The sequence below is a fragment of the Crinia signifera genome, chromosome 6 (genome assembly GCF_055691185.1).
Source record: "Crinia signifera chromosome 6, ASM5569118v1, whole genome shotgun sequence".
Lineage (NCBI taxonomy): Eukaryota > Metazoa > Chordata > Amphibia > Anura > Myobatrachidae > Crinia > Crinia signifera.
This window is the reverse complement of record NC_139222.1, coordinates 275072179-275085538: the sequence shown is the minus strand read 5'-3', so window position 1 is coordinate 275085538 and position 13360 is coordinate 275072179. Positions and strand designations below refer to the sequence as shown.

At 42.6% G+C, this 13360-nt stretch overlaps 1 long non-coding RNA gene across 1 annotated transcript in view; it reads right to left on the bottom strand.

Moving 5' to 3' along the window:
- LOC146007286 (uncharacterized) overlaps positions 1-11365 on the bottom strand; it is a 33985-nt gene extending 22620 nt beyond the window's left edge. Inside the window, exons 1-2 of the long non-coding RNA XR_014444315.1 lie at positions 11259-11365; positions 2390-2473 (exon numbers count right to left, since the gene is read on the bottom strand). This is a non-coding gene — a long non-coding RNA (uncharacterized LOC146007286). The remainder of the gene's footprint in view (positions 1-2389; positions 2474-11258) is intronic.
- Positions 11366-13360: the final 1995 nt, after the last annotated feature.

Genomic DNA, 13360 nt, shown 5'->3' with positions numbered 1-13360 from the left:
TGTCCACAAGCAGTCCATCTCCGGTGTTGTACTCTTGCGTCCTGGGTGGCGCCAAAGATGGAAGTCAGCCGAGGGTGGTAGAAGCGCCACAACAAGTGGTGAGAGATCTGCAACCCTTCCGCTGGCAGAACTTTGACCTGTAACACTTCCTCTGCCAAAACTCTGCCATTATTCCCCATAGAGAATAGAGAATGTGTCACAAAGCCTACAGCCGGCCCGCTCACTTCACACATGACTTATCTGTATGCTACTTGCTTGTTATTGCTGGAGTTAGTAACTGGTCACAAAGCCTACAAATCAGCCTATTCACCTGTCATGTGATAAACTTGCTTGCTACCTGTTATTATTGATGGATATAGTGACTGTATCCTAATGCCTGAAAACCACCTGCTTACCAGGGCTGGCAACTTTCAGCCCAGGGAGCCAACACTAGTAAACAGCCCAGCGACCCCTCACCCCCATAGGTGGGAAAGTCTCCCAAATCACTGCCACAGCCCCCCGCTCCCCCTCCGCTGTATGAAATCCCAAATTTTGTGGGTCCATGGGAAGGGGAAGGGGCTAAAATTATGCAAATCATTACTTCAGCTACTGTCACACAGCACCCCCCTAAATCCACTCAGTGTCCACACTACACAGTACATCAGTCTCCCAGCATCCAAGTTCTCAGCGTCACCAAATCTTACAGTGCAGAACGGCTGGGCAGCAAGCCCTCTGTGCCGCAGCCAGCTGTGAGCAGTGTGGCTGGGGACCTGAGACCCTTTGAACCCCCCTGTTCCCGGTCCTGGCTAATCATGCAGGAGATGGGCAGGAGAGCTCGGCTGTCAGGAGGCGGGCGGGCTTTATCAGCACTACCTGACAGCCTCTGAGTCCTGACTAGCTGCTGCTGCTCATGGAGCACCGGCATTCTCTACCCAGGAGCCACAAGCCGAGCTCTGCTGTCAATCTTCTGCCTGACCAAGCCGCCAGCCACACAAAGCAAGGCCAAGGACACGGCAATACATCCCGGCCGGGGGGGGGGGTATGTGGTTACTGCTGGTAACATAGAGACTGCATGATATAGCCTGAAACCCAGTCTGCTCACATGTCACCTGCTACACCTGCTTACTTCCTGTTATTACTGCTGGTAACATAGGGCCTTATTTTGGTTCATTCTTGCTGACAAAATCCTTCTTAGATGGGCAAAACCATGTGCACTGCAGGTGGGGCAGATGTAACATGTGCAGAGAGAATTAGATTTGGGTGAGTAATTTTGTTTCTGTGCAGGGTAAATACTGGCTGCTTTATTTTTACACTGCAATATAGATCTCACTTTGAAGTAAAACTCCACCCAAATCTAATTCTCTCTGCACAAGTTACATCTGCCCCCCCTGCAGTGCACATGGTTTTGCCCATCTAAGAAGGATTTTGTCAGAAAGAATGAACCAAAATAAGGCCCATAGAGACTGTCATAAAGCTTCAAACCCAGCCTTTAATTACATGCTTTTGCATGCTTTCAATGTAGTACGCCTTAGTGTGCCATAATGGGATATTTTACATGGTGGGACAAGGAAGCCAGGATGGTGGTCCAACAGTATACATTAGCGTGGCTACATCTGTAGGTTGTGCTGATTGGCTCACCAATTCAGTCTTACAAGCTGCCAGGGACCGGCCAGGCTGTATAAAGCCTCAGCTTACGAAGCCTGGCCAAACCAAGCTATTAGAAAAAAGAGGTGGTCACCCTGAATGGCGCTTATACTGGATTAGTGGATATACCTCTTTCTGGACCCAAGGCTCTCCTTGATTGCCCCCGTCATGTCATGGTTGTATAACAGTATACTATTGTAACAACCTATTGCATTTGCACTTTATTGAAAAATATTTGTCTTTATGTGTAAAATGTTTTTTTTTGTTGTCTTGATGTTTTAAGTGTCAAATAAATTCTTTTCTGGTACAAAAAATAATTCCCTGATTTGGGTAAAGAAAGAGGTATATCCACTAATCCAGTATAAGCGCCATTCAGGGTGACCACCTCTTTTTTCTTGCATCTATTTTGAAGAGTGGGTGTGTACTCTTTTCCGGCCACCAGAAGGCTGCTATACTGGGATTAGGAAAATAGAGAGCACAGACCCCATACACTTTTTTTCCAAACCAAGCTATTAGTCACAATGGAGATCTGAGGCAACATCTATGTGCACAGCACTTTAATAAAAAATGCAAAGCAGGAGGTGTCTTTTATATAGGAGGCGTCTATTTCATATAGACACCTTCTGCTGCATTTGCATTTTGGTGGCCAGAATTAAAAAGCCCCTTGTGTGCATTTCCTCCGATTGCTGAATCACAGTGAATAAGTATTTATAAGTTGGTAAGGATCTCCATGAGATATGCATTTACAGTATAATAGAGCACTTACCTTGTAGTGTCCCATTGGAGCTCACACAGAGCTGCTTTATCTCTGTTTTACAGGTCACATCATTTGTATTGATATACTGATACACTGAAAGAGACAGAAGAGCGATTTAGTATCTTTTATCGGTGGCAAATGCAGGATTTCTAGAGGGGGGTTTCCAAATTCAGTCCAGAATCTCGCACTCTGTGCAACATTTGAGCAATGCAGTAGTCTGGGGGAGCGGTAGAAGAAACAAGTAACGATCCCCGGATATTAATGTTCACATTGGTCTTTTTATACACTGGATACTGTATGGAATACAGTATTAATAGCTAACAGTATAGATGGTCTATAGAATGGGCTGTATCATACATTTAAATAATATAAATAAGTGGTCAAGAAAAGGTTAAATATACCATTATAAATATACAAAAATAATGGAACCAGTACTGCACTTTCTAAGCTCACATTCTCCCACCTCTTGGTAAGGCTCCTGTCTCTTCTTCCTGGTTGCTACTCTCAAGTCTTGTGCACTGATGGAGGACTCAAATCCACACACACACGAAACACACACAGGTCATGGTGTTTATTGTACATGTCAGTATCTGTGCAGTTACATCTAAGACGTAGTAACTGTCCCTTCGGTACACCATTGAGCAACTGAGGTAGATGATTGCTCGTTTTTGGAATATAAGTGTTGGATTTTATAATTGGAAGTACTAATCCTTTTATTTTTTTACCTCCAACGGGAGATCTAAAAAATTGACCTTCTTCTAACTTATATTATGTGTTAAAACAATAGTCAAAGTATTATTAATATAGTAACAAAAGTCTTGAAGGCTTGATAAATCTCCCTTAAAAATGAATAAAATATCATCGATACAGTACAGTATATTTCCACCAATGCACCAGATTTGCAATACAGGTATGGTCAGTCCACACATGTGTATCCTCCCATAGTGACATAAAAAAGGTTGGCATACCCGGGTAGGCTCACAACAGTCAGCCTAAACAGCTGTTGGGTCTGCTGTACACATGTGATGTATTATTTGCACATGTAAGTTTTCCTAATACAATTGTTTTCTTCATGAAACTGTGTGCTGGTCCTTTCCTCTCTCATCTGGCATGGTTGGGTAAGTATGGTTGGGTACTCATTTGAAAAGTAAATTTGATAGAACAGTCAGGACTGTCCTATCAAATTTACTTTTCAAATGAGTTTAGAGGAAATTCCCTATCTCGATGTTAAAATCTTATTATGTGATAATCATATTTCAACAATGTTATACACTAAAAGTACTGATAGGAATAGTGTTCTCCGAGCTGAAAGTTACCATTCTCCTGCCACGATTCGTGGTTTACCATACTCACAGTGCCTGCGTGTAAAGCGCATTACCAGCAATCCTGAAATTTTAGACACCACTTTAGATGGTATGACAGAAAAATTTAAAGAGAGGTTATTCTGACAGGACATTGAAAGAAGCTCGTAACAAATTGGATAACGTTACTAGAGAAGAATCCCTCATCAGATCATCTAAAAATAGTGGTTCTAACCCTAGTGAATGCATCCATTGGGTTCAGAATTATTCTAAAGTCCAGAAAGATATTAATTATTGGTCTAGGAAATTGTGGCTGATTGTTCAAAACAACAGGGATTTAAAATGTTTAAAACACACCAGAATTATGCCCAGCTTCAAAAGAGGTAAAAGCATATGCGATTGGCTTGTCCATACTGATATTAGTGACCATACTAGTATTGATTCAAGAATTTGTAAGAGAGAGCCAGGCTGCTTTAAATGTGTCGGCTGTGAAACTTGTCGACACACGATAGCGACAAAGTACTTTTTCCACCCCCATACTGGGAAGAGGTACTTGATTAGGCATGCATTAACGTGCAGCACTCCTTATGCTGTTTTTACATGGTCAAATGCACAAGTGGGCTTTGTTACAGCGGTAAAACCATTCGCCCCTTTAAGGAGCGAATGGCAATGCACCACACTTCTATTAGAGCGGCAGTATCGGGCAAGCCATCAGACCAACCACTAGCTTTGCACATTGCCGAGATGAAACACAGTCTAGCAAATTGTAAACATACAATAATAGACCATATCCCTGAAAGCAAGAGGAGAGGTGATAAAAGTCTGTTGAAATTAGAATAAAAATGGATCCATATTTTGGATACCTTTAGACCGAAGGGGTTCAATGACCATCTTAACCTGAATGTATTTTTGAACTAAAATTTCTGCTGTATACTCTCCAACTGCCTTTTGTTTAAATAATTTTGGTTTCATTTTGTAACTGATCCTACATTGCCTGTCCTAATTATGCTGACGTTGTAATATATTGTGATGCATTCTCTGTGTTACTATGTATATCTTTACGCAACACTGTATTGCTTTGAATGTTATATTGATTTTTCAATGTTGTGGTGCTGCACTGCCATAGCAACGGTTGAGGCGTTCATTGCGGAGAGCATTCTGAAAAGGTTGTACCCGGAAGCCTCTGCTGGAATGCACGCTGGGACTCCTGCTGTGCGGCACTGGTTTCATGACTGTTTCATATCTATATAAGGTGAGCACTATGTATGTTTGTTTGTCTGTTGCTGCCTGATGAAGGGCCCAATAAAGCCCAAAAGCTTGTGAAACTTCACCCTGTTGGAGTGATTCATTATTGTTGGATAATCCATGGGTGCTTGCCGTTGGACTTTGCTTATAATTTTATTTGGCTGTAGCACCATGGTGGTTGCACAAAGCTGCAGGAGGGTGCCTGTCTTTCTGGATATATATCCAGAAATATATATATTTATATATATATATATATATATATATATATATATATATATATATATATATATATATATATATATATATATATAGACTTCTGTGGGGTAATGACGCGGCACTCCAAGCTTGTAAATGTCCAATTTCTTTATTGAGACAAACAGCAACGTTTCAATGCAGGTGCATTTTCATCAGGCTCCTGCATTGAAACGTTGCTGTTTGTCTCAATAAAGAAATTGGAAATTTACAAGCTTGGAGTGCCGCGTCATTACCCCACAGAAGTCTACATTAAAAGGACGAAGGCAACCAACCAGCAGTTTATTTGGAGGTCGTGCCCGGCCAAACATACAAGTCTATATATATATATATATATATATATATATATATATATATATATATATATATATATATATATATACACAGCATGGAGATCCGGCACTCAAATAAAGGGAGACTTACTTTAATCCATAATGAATTCACAAGTGCTGAGGTGCCATCCAATTGTAAGTCCAAACAGGGCAAACAGACATGGAGGAGGAAGGAGGTGGAACTGGACAGGCTAATATCAATGATGTCCTTTAATCCATTAAAGGACTTCATTGATATTAGCCTGTCGAGTGCCGCCTCCTTCCTCCCCTATATATTTATATATATATATAATGAGCGGATTTGGATCTCTGAGATCCAAGCCCCACCAAACTTCATGCACTGAAGTGGTATACGAGTATGGCTTGGGTTTTCCGTCCAGACTCGGGTCCCAGTACGAAGCAAAATATAATCATCCCGCTGTCAGATTCTCATGGCTTTTGGATCCTATGCAAGTCCCTGCGGGTCGGCACCATCTTCACTCCAGCATAGGAGAGTGTGGGAGATGGACCTCTGTCTGTCTGTTGGTGGTGGCATCTGGTGGGTTCTTGTTGCGTCTGCTGTCTTACTCCATGGATGCCCTGTCTGCCCTATAATTGGGTGCTGCCTGTCAGATGTGTACTTAATGATGTGCGACCCTGCTTGCTCTATAATTGGGTGCTCCCTGTCTGCTCTATAATTGGGTGCATTCACTGACTTCCAAATAATTGGGTGCTCCATGTCTGACAAATAATTGGGTGCTCCATGTCTGACAAATAAATGGCTGCTGTCACTGTCTGCCAAATAGGTGGGTGCCCCCTGTCTGCCAAATAATTTGGTGGTCCCTGTCTGACAAATAAATGGGTGCTCTCTGTCTGCTCCATAATTGGTTGCTGCCTGTCTGATAATTAATTGGGGGCTCCTTGTCTGCTCTATAATTGGGCGCTGCATGTCTGTCAAATAATAATGTGCTCCCTGTCTGCTCTATAATTAGGTGCTGCCTGTCTCACAAATAATTGTGCGCTCCTTGTCTACTCTATAAATTGGTGCTGCCACTGTCTGCAAAAAAATTGTGTGTTCCCTGTCTGCCAGATCATTTGTGCTGCCTCTTTCTGAGTGTGAAATGGAAGATAAAGATTTGGAGGGAACTTAATGAATGATCAAGAACAAATTAGTGTTGAAGCTTCTGCTACTAGTCATGACATTGGCAATGCAATTTCATCAATGTCGTTTGCCAAGTCCAATGCTCAATGTCATAGAGGGCATGTAAATTCCAAGAAGCACCAATTAATAACCCCCCCAAAAAAACAGGTTATCTAATGAGAAACTTAAAATTGGCAATATACCATTCACAAGATGAAGTGGCAAGGAAAGGCTAAGGCCTTGGCCTATGTTCATGACTAGTGGATTAGCCTTACATGAAAATGGAAGCCCTCGTCCCTCTTAAAAATATAAAAAAATAAGCTGGCAAAGCACAGTAAACAACTATGCGTTCTATAGAGATATCACAAATCCCCAAGGAGAGTACAAGTGTGTCGGCAGTTGCAATGTTTAGGCCTGACCTTCCCAACACTGAATGGGAAGAGGAGGCTTCTTCCGCCACTTGCATGCCCTCTGTTTCTTTATAATGTTAAGCTTGCAGTTGACTATTCTGTTCCATCATTTGATCAACCATTTTGTAGGCATTTTGCAGTCTTTTTTTAGTGCTCGATTATCCATTCTGTTTCCGGAAAGGTTTTCTGTCTTGGGGCATGTTAATTTTCAAATTTGCAGGTACTGTAACTTTCCCTCTTTTCCAAACAAAAGATAATAGGGAGTAAACCTAGTGGAGCTATGTTCTGTATTATTATATAGATAAGTAATCTCAGGTAAGTGGATAAGCCAATCTTTTCTTTCAGATTCTGGGATGGTTCTCAAGATGGTAATCAAAGACTGATTCATCCTTTCGAAGACACCATTGCATTGCAGATGATAGGCTGTAGTATGTAATTTTTTACACCCATATAGAGCACACAGTTCATGGAATAATTTGGACTCAAATGCGGGCCCTTGTGCAGTAAGTATTTTCTCTGGATAACCGTACAGTCTTACAAATGCCTGCCACACTATTTCAGCCATGGTAGCAGCAGATAAATCTTTTACTGGTAAAGCTACTGCAAACTTGGAGTAGTGGTCAATTATAGTGACTGATTATTGATATCTAGCTCTACTGGGTTCTAGTTTCACCTTATCTATTGAAACTAGTTCTAATGGATAGTAAATTTTAGACGGTTCTCATAGATAAAAATAATTTATTAACTCTAATAATATAAAATGGAAAAACACTATACAGTAATATAACTAAGACAATACAAACACAGTATATAAAAAAAATTCAAAAAAACTATCGATTGATCACATCAGTGATCTCAGGGGTGGTATAATCAATAAAGTATTTTGTTCTTGAAATGAGTCACTCATTAATAAAAAAAAACTGGGTAAGAGTTTTGCTTGTTACCATTGATTTGATCTCCATTTGTTTTTAAGAAGCTCTGAAGAAAGCAATGCAATTTCCTTTGTTAGCTGAGAAAAGATGATTTAATCTTACTCAATATCTCTGTATGTAGAAATGTCCTGATGGCAGCCACTTGTCCTCTGGAATGGGTCCTTAGGGATTGGTCTAGGTATCCCAAATGTCCGTCTCTAGTTTTTTTAGATGCTCCTGAGGAAGCCGGAGGTTATAAATTATCCGGGGAAACACGTTGAGCTTTTTAATATATTGCCATACTGGGACCCTATCATATGCCATTGAACTATACTACATTTATATTCATTGGACATCTGAAAAACTAGAGCGCCATCTGACACATTGGTAAAGTGATCTGACGGACATTTGGGATACCTAGCCTGATCCCTAAGGACACATTCCAGAGGACAAGTGGCTGCCATCTGGACATTTCTACATACAGAGATATTGAGTAAGATCAAATCATCTATTTTCAGCTAACAAAGGAAATTTCATCGCTTTCTTCAGAGCTTCTTAAAAACAAATGGAGATCAAATCAATGGTAACAAGCAAAACTCTTACCCAGTTTTTTTTTATTAATGAGTGACTCATTTCAAGAACAAAATACTTTATTGATTATACCACCCCTGAGATCACTGATGTGATCAATCGATAGTTTTTTTTTTAAATATATACATATTGTGTTTGCATTGTCTTAGTTATATTATATTGTTTTTTCCATTTTATATTATTAGAGTTAATAAATTATTTTTATCTATGAAAACTGTCTAAAATTTACTACTTACAGCCAGTGCTGGCACACCCTTTCTTGTTTATTGTCTTTTGAAAACCGACCACCCCCTGCCAGTCGCTGAGAACTTAGCACCACACAATTTCGGTTTGTTCTAATGGATAGTGACTAGCAATGGGATGCAAAGGGGCTTTTTGAGAAGATACAGGCTTCCTTTTTATAGCACAACTTAAGCAACTCTGACCCCATTCTTGAATATCCTTTCACATAGCTATGCAAAAGAATCGCTGATGAATGGTTGCTTCTACTTTTTCTATGCTAAAGTGTACCAGTGTACTTTGGAGAAGCATATAATTTTGTTGTCGTAGAACAACATTCTGTGTGATTGGACAGAAAGTTCTTTGGTTAATAATGGAGCATAGAAGTATTCCTTTCTGTTCCCGAAGTTTGTCTCCTTGCCTCCACAGTTTAACTACAATTGTAGCTTGTCAATCTTCTTTTTTCCATGTTTTTTTTCTTTAGCAAAGTCTTCAACTTTTTTAGAACAGGACAATTTTTCTAAAATCTGTTTCCATTTTTACAATGATTAAGTAGACACATTAAGTTCACATTATCTTCATTCGGTGCTTGGAATAGTACTTTGGTAGAGATAGCTTGCTGGTTAGTCAATAGAGTATGAAAGGCAGGCATTTCCACATGTTCCCATTTATTCTCATCTCCATACAAAGTCTGTGAACGAATTTGTGACAAAGTGTCCACATTGCTATTGCTGCGTCCACTTCTATATTTTATAGTGAATTGTTAATTTGCTAATCTTGAATATCAGCGTTTCTCGAGTGCTCCTAACTGTGCTGTCGATAAATGGGCTAAAAGGTTATTATCTGTGAATGCAATAAATGGAGTATCAAATAAGTAATCTTTGACTTTTTCAGTAACTGCCCATACCAGGGCCAAAAACTCCAAATGAAAAGCACTACAATTAAAGTCTAAAGAGAACAGAATGAAACTACTCTGACATGCGTAGGAAATTACATGTACTTGCTTGTTTTGCCTCTGTGACAGCACAGCTCCAAGGCCTTGATAACTCACATCAGTAAAAAGATGAAATGGCTGACTGAAATCTGAGTATGCTAGAATAGGTGCCTCAGTTATTAAATGTTGAAGTTTCTCAAATGCATTTTGTTGTGATTCTGTCCACTGGATTTACATGTTTTTACTCTGGTGATGCTAGTTCACTCCATGAACTAGCTATTGAAGGGGACTTGCAATTTGAGCAAAGTTTCTTTTGAATCTCTTGTAATACCCGATGAACCCCAAAAAACTATTTACCCCAAAAAACTATTTACGTCCCTGACAGTATTGCGTACTGATCCGCTGTCCTATCACATCTGCCTCAGTGACAGGGTCGTGCATCCCTGTCACTGAGGCAGATGTGTAGATGCCGCTTTCACATTGATTTTTAATGGGCTTTTCAGATGCTTTTCTCCCCGCGGCTTAGCCCCGCCCCCCCGCTGCTGACATTTTTCAATTGTCAGCGGGAGGCACAGCTCCAATTGCCTCCTACACTCTCACATTGTCCTACCTCATAAATAATAAAAATAATTAATAAGATATTTATAGCACAGTATATGTGTTATAAATATTTTTGTAAATTTTTTTTTATCATTTATGACAGGGGAGGCACTGCCTCCCCTGCCTCCCCTGACTGCACGTCCCTGACACATAGGCACTCTCATACACAATACACAAAGTCACACTCTCATGCATAATCAGGGTTGCCTACTTCATGGCTGAGAGCAGCCAGTTCATTGAGGCACAGGGGGCCACTGACAGGATTGGATGAGTGTGGGGCGCCCAACAGATCAGTGTGGGGGTGTGGCCATGCGATGGCATCCTCGTGGCCATGCTTTTGCCGTGCAATGCCGCTATTTCAGACTGGGGATAGGGTTATAAGTATGCAAATTGTGTCATTTGCTAAGAACGGACCCCCCCACCCCCGAGGGGGGCTTGTTCACGGGATGTTGCCCAGATTCTGGGATGCTTACCTATCTTTCCCAGGGGCGGGAGGGGAGGTTCCGGGACCATTCTAAGCCATTCCGTGAGGGTAGGCAACCATGTACATAATACAGACACACAGTCACACTCTCATGCTTTATACAGACATGGCATAATTCAGTAAGGATCATATATGCTAAGCTGCAAACAAGACATGCCCCCATCAGCCATCACTATGTGGCATGGTCAGTGCTCTTTGAGCTGCTGGCTATGCTCACATTTCCTCTGTCTGCTGTGAATAGACACTGTGCAGGTGGGACAGTCACAAAAAATCGGGACTGTCCCAAGAAAATCACTACAGTTGGGAGAAATGTATGTGGCTTCGAATCAGGCTCAATCCAGTTGGATTTTTTTCTTTAGGTAATAGACCAGCTCTGGGATCTCCATAATTTCCATTTAGCATAAGTTGACAGACAGGGGGCAGCACTGGGTACAATACAGAATAAGAGGCCGACACTTCACACCTGTGACATCACTTACTGAGTTCTGCAATGATGCGAATGAAGATGATATTAGTTCCGATTAGAAGGGTAAAAATCACCCCCTTCCAGGAGGGCAGCCAGGGTTTTGTCTGGAGAGGTTTATCTGAAAGAGATATAAATAGCAGAGTTCTGTTACAGTGACAGGACAGCCGCGGTAATGTGAGATTCCAGAAAGAGCAAAAACAAAATTCTGGGGCACCTTGTGCCAGCCCGAACTACTAAGTGCATGATGACATACAAAGAAGGCAGGGCTGCCAGCACCCACAAGTGCAGAGTTCCAGGACAGAGTGCATCTAAAGTATGTTCTGGGTGGCACTGCTGTAGCAATACTGGCTAGCAGCAGTGGCGAACAATGGCACTTCAGCCCAAGTACTGGCTTGGGAGAGCTGGCGGTGTGGGAGCGCATGGTCTCTGCAGATTCCAATGTAGCCATCCATATGGAATCTGATGAAAATGTCGGTACTTGTGGAGTATCACGGCTCCCACGACCTGCATCGTATGCAGATCGTATGCTAAAAATCGCATGTGGCATACGATGCGATGCGATGTTTTACCGATTTTTGACCATTTTTGCTCAAAAATCGTATGCCATCGCATGGCATCGTATGCCATATGTAGTGGCATACGATGGCATACGATGCGATACGATGTTTTACCGATTTTTGAGCATTTTAGCTCAAAAATCGTATGTGATCGCATCGCATGCCATACGATGGCATGCGATGCGATGCGATCGCACCCGATTTTGCATTGAAATGCATCAGAATGCATTGAAATGTGTATTAAACTTGTGAAATGCCCCCAAATGCCATTTTTCATAGTGCAAAACATCGTATCGCATCGTATGCCATTGTATGCCACTACATATGGCATACGATGCCATGCTATGGCATACGATTTTTGAGCAAAAATGGTCAAAAATCGGTAAAACATTGCATCGTATGCCATCGTATGCCACTACATAAGGCATACAATGCCATAAGATGGGAGCCGTGATACTCCAAAAGTACCAAAATGTCCTTCCCAAAATGTCCACCCCCTTGGAGACAGATGCTAAAGGTCCAACAGGACAGCTGGATAGATGCTAGAGGTCCCACTGGGCAGTGCATATCGCTACCCATAATTTATGGATTTTGGTTAGCGAGATATATATATATACATATGGGAACGTGGTATGACTTCTGCGCCTTCAGTGTATCAATAATCCTTCTTAGTTACTTAATACATGCATACAATCAAATGAGTGAAGAATTCTCATCTCCTATATATTTGGCTACATCTGTCACTCAAAGTGGGTGTCTGTGTCTATAACGCTCTGTTCCTGGACTTTCCTCTTAATGTGTGATTGCCTTCATCTGTGCTGAACACCTTTCTGAGAAATTAACCTGTTTAAAAAAGGTGATGGCAATCATACATTAAGGGGAAGTCTAGAAACAGAGCATTGTGTCCCTCCTGGAGAGGGTCATGTTGGGAGGTATGTGACAGAGAACCAGCCCAGTGAGCCCACAGACAGTGCCAGACACCCACTGCCTTCCCATGTTGCCCAGCACTGCTACTCCACAGCCACCAGGTGAGCGCCCCCCTCCCGCGATTTGCGGCAAAACCTCCCCCCCTGCGCCCCCCCCCCCTCCCGCGATTCGCGGCAAAAACACCCGCTCCCCCGCGACCCCCCCTACCGCGATTTGCGGCAAAACCTCCCCCCGCGCGCCCCCCCCTTCCGCGATTCGCGGCAAAAACACCTGCTCCCCCGCGACCCCCCCTACCGCGATTCGCAGCAAAAACACCCCCGCGACCCCTCCCTCCCGCGATTCGCTGCAAAAAGAACCCCCCCACGACCCCTCCCGCAATTCGCGGCATAACCACCACCCCGCGACCCCCCCCTCCCGCGAATCGCGGCAAACCCTCCCCCGTGACCCCCCCCGATTCGCGGAAAAAACACACCCCCCCCGCGACCTCCCTCCCGCGATTCGCGGCAAAAAGAACCCCCCCGCGACCCCCCCTTGCACGATTGGCGGCACCCCCCCTGCGACCCCCCTCCCGCGATTCGCGGCACCCCACCCCCCCCTGCAATTCGCAGCAGCCCCAGGATTAAATGGCACA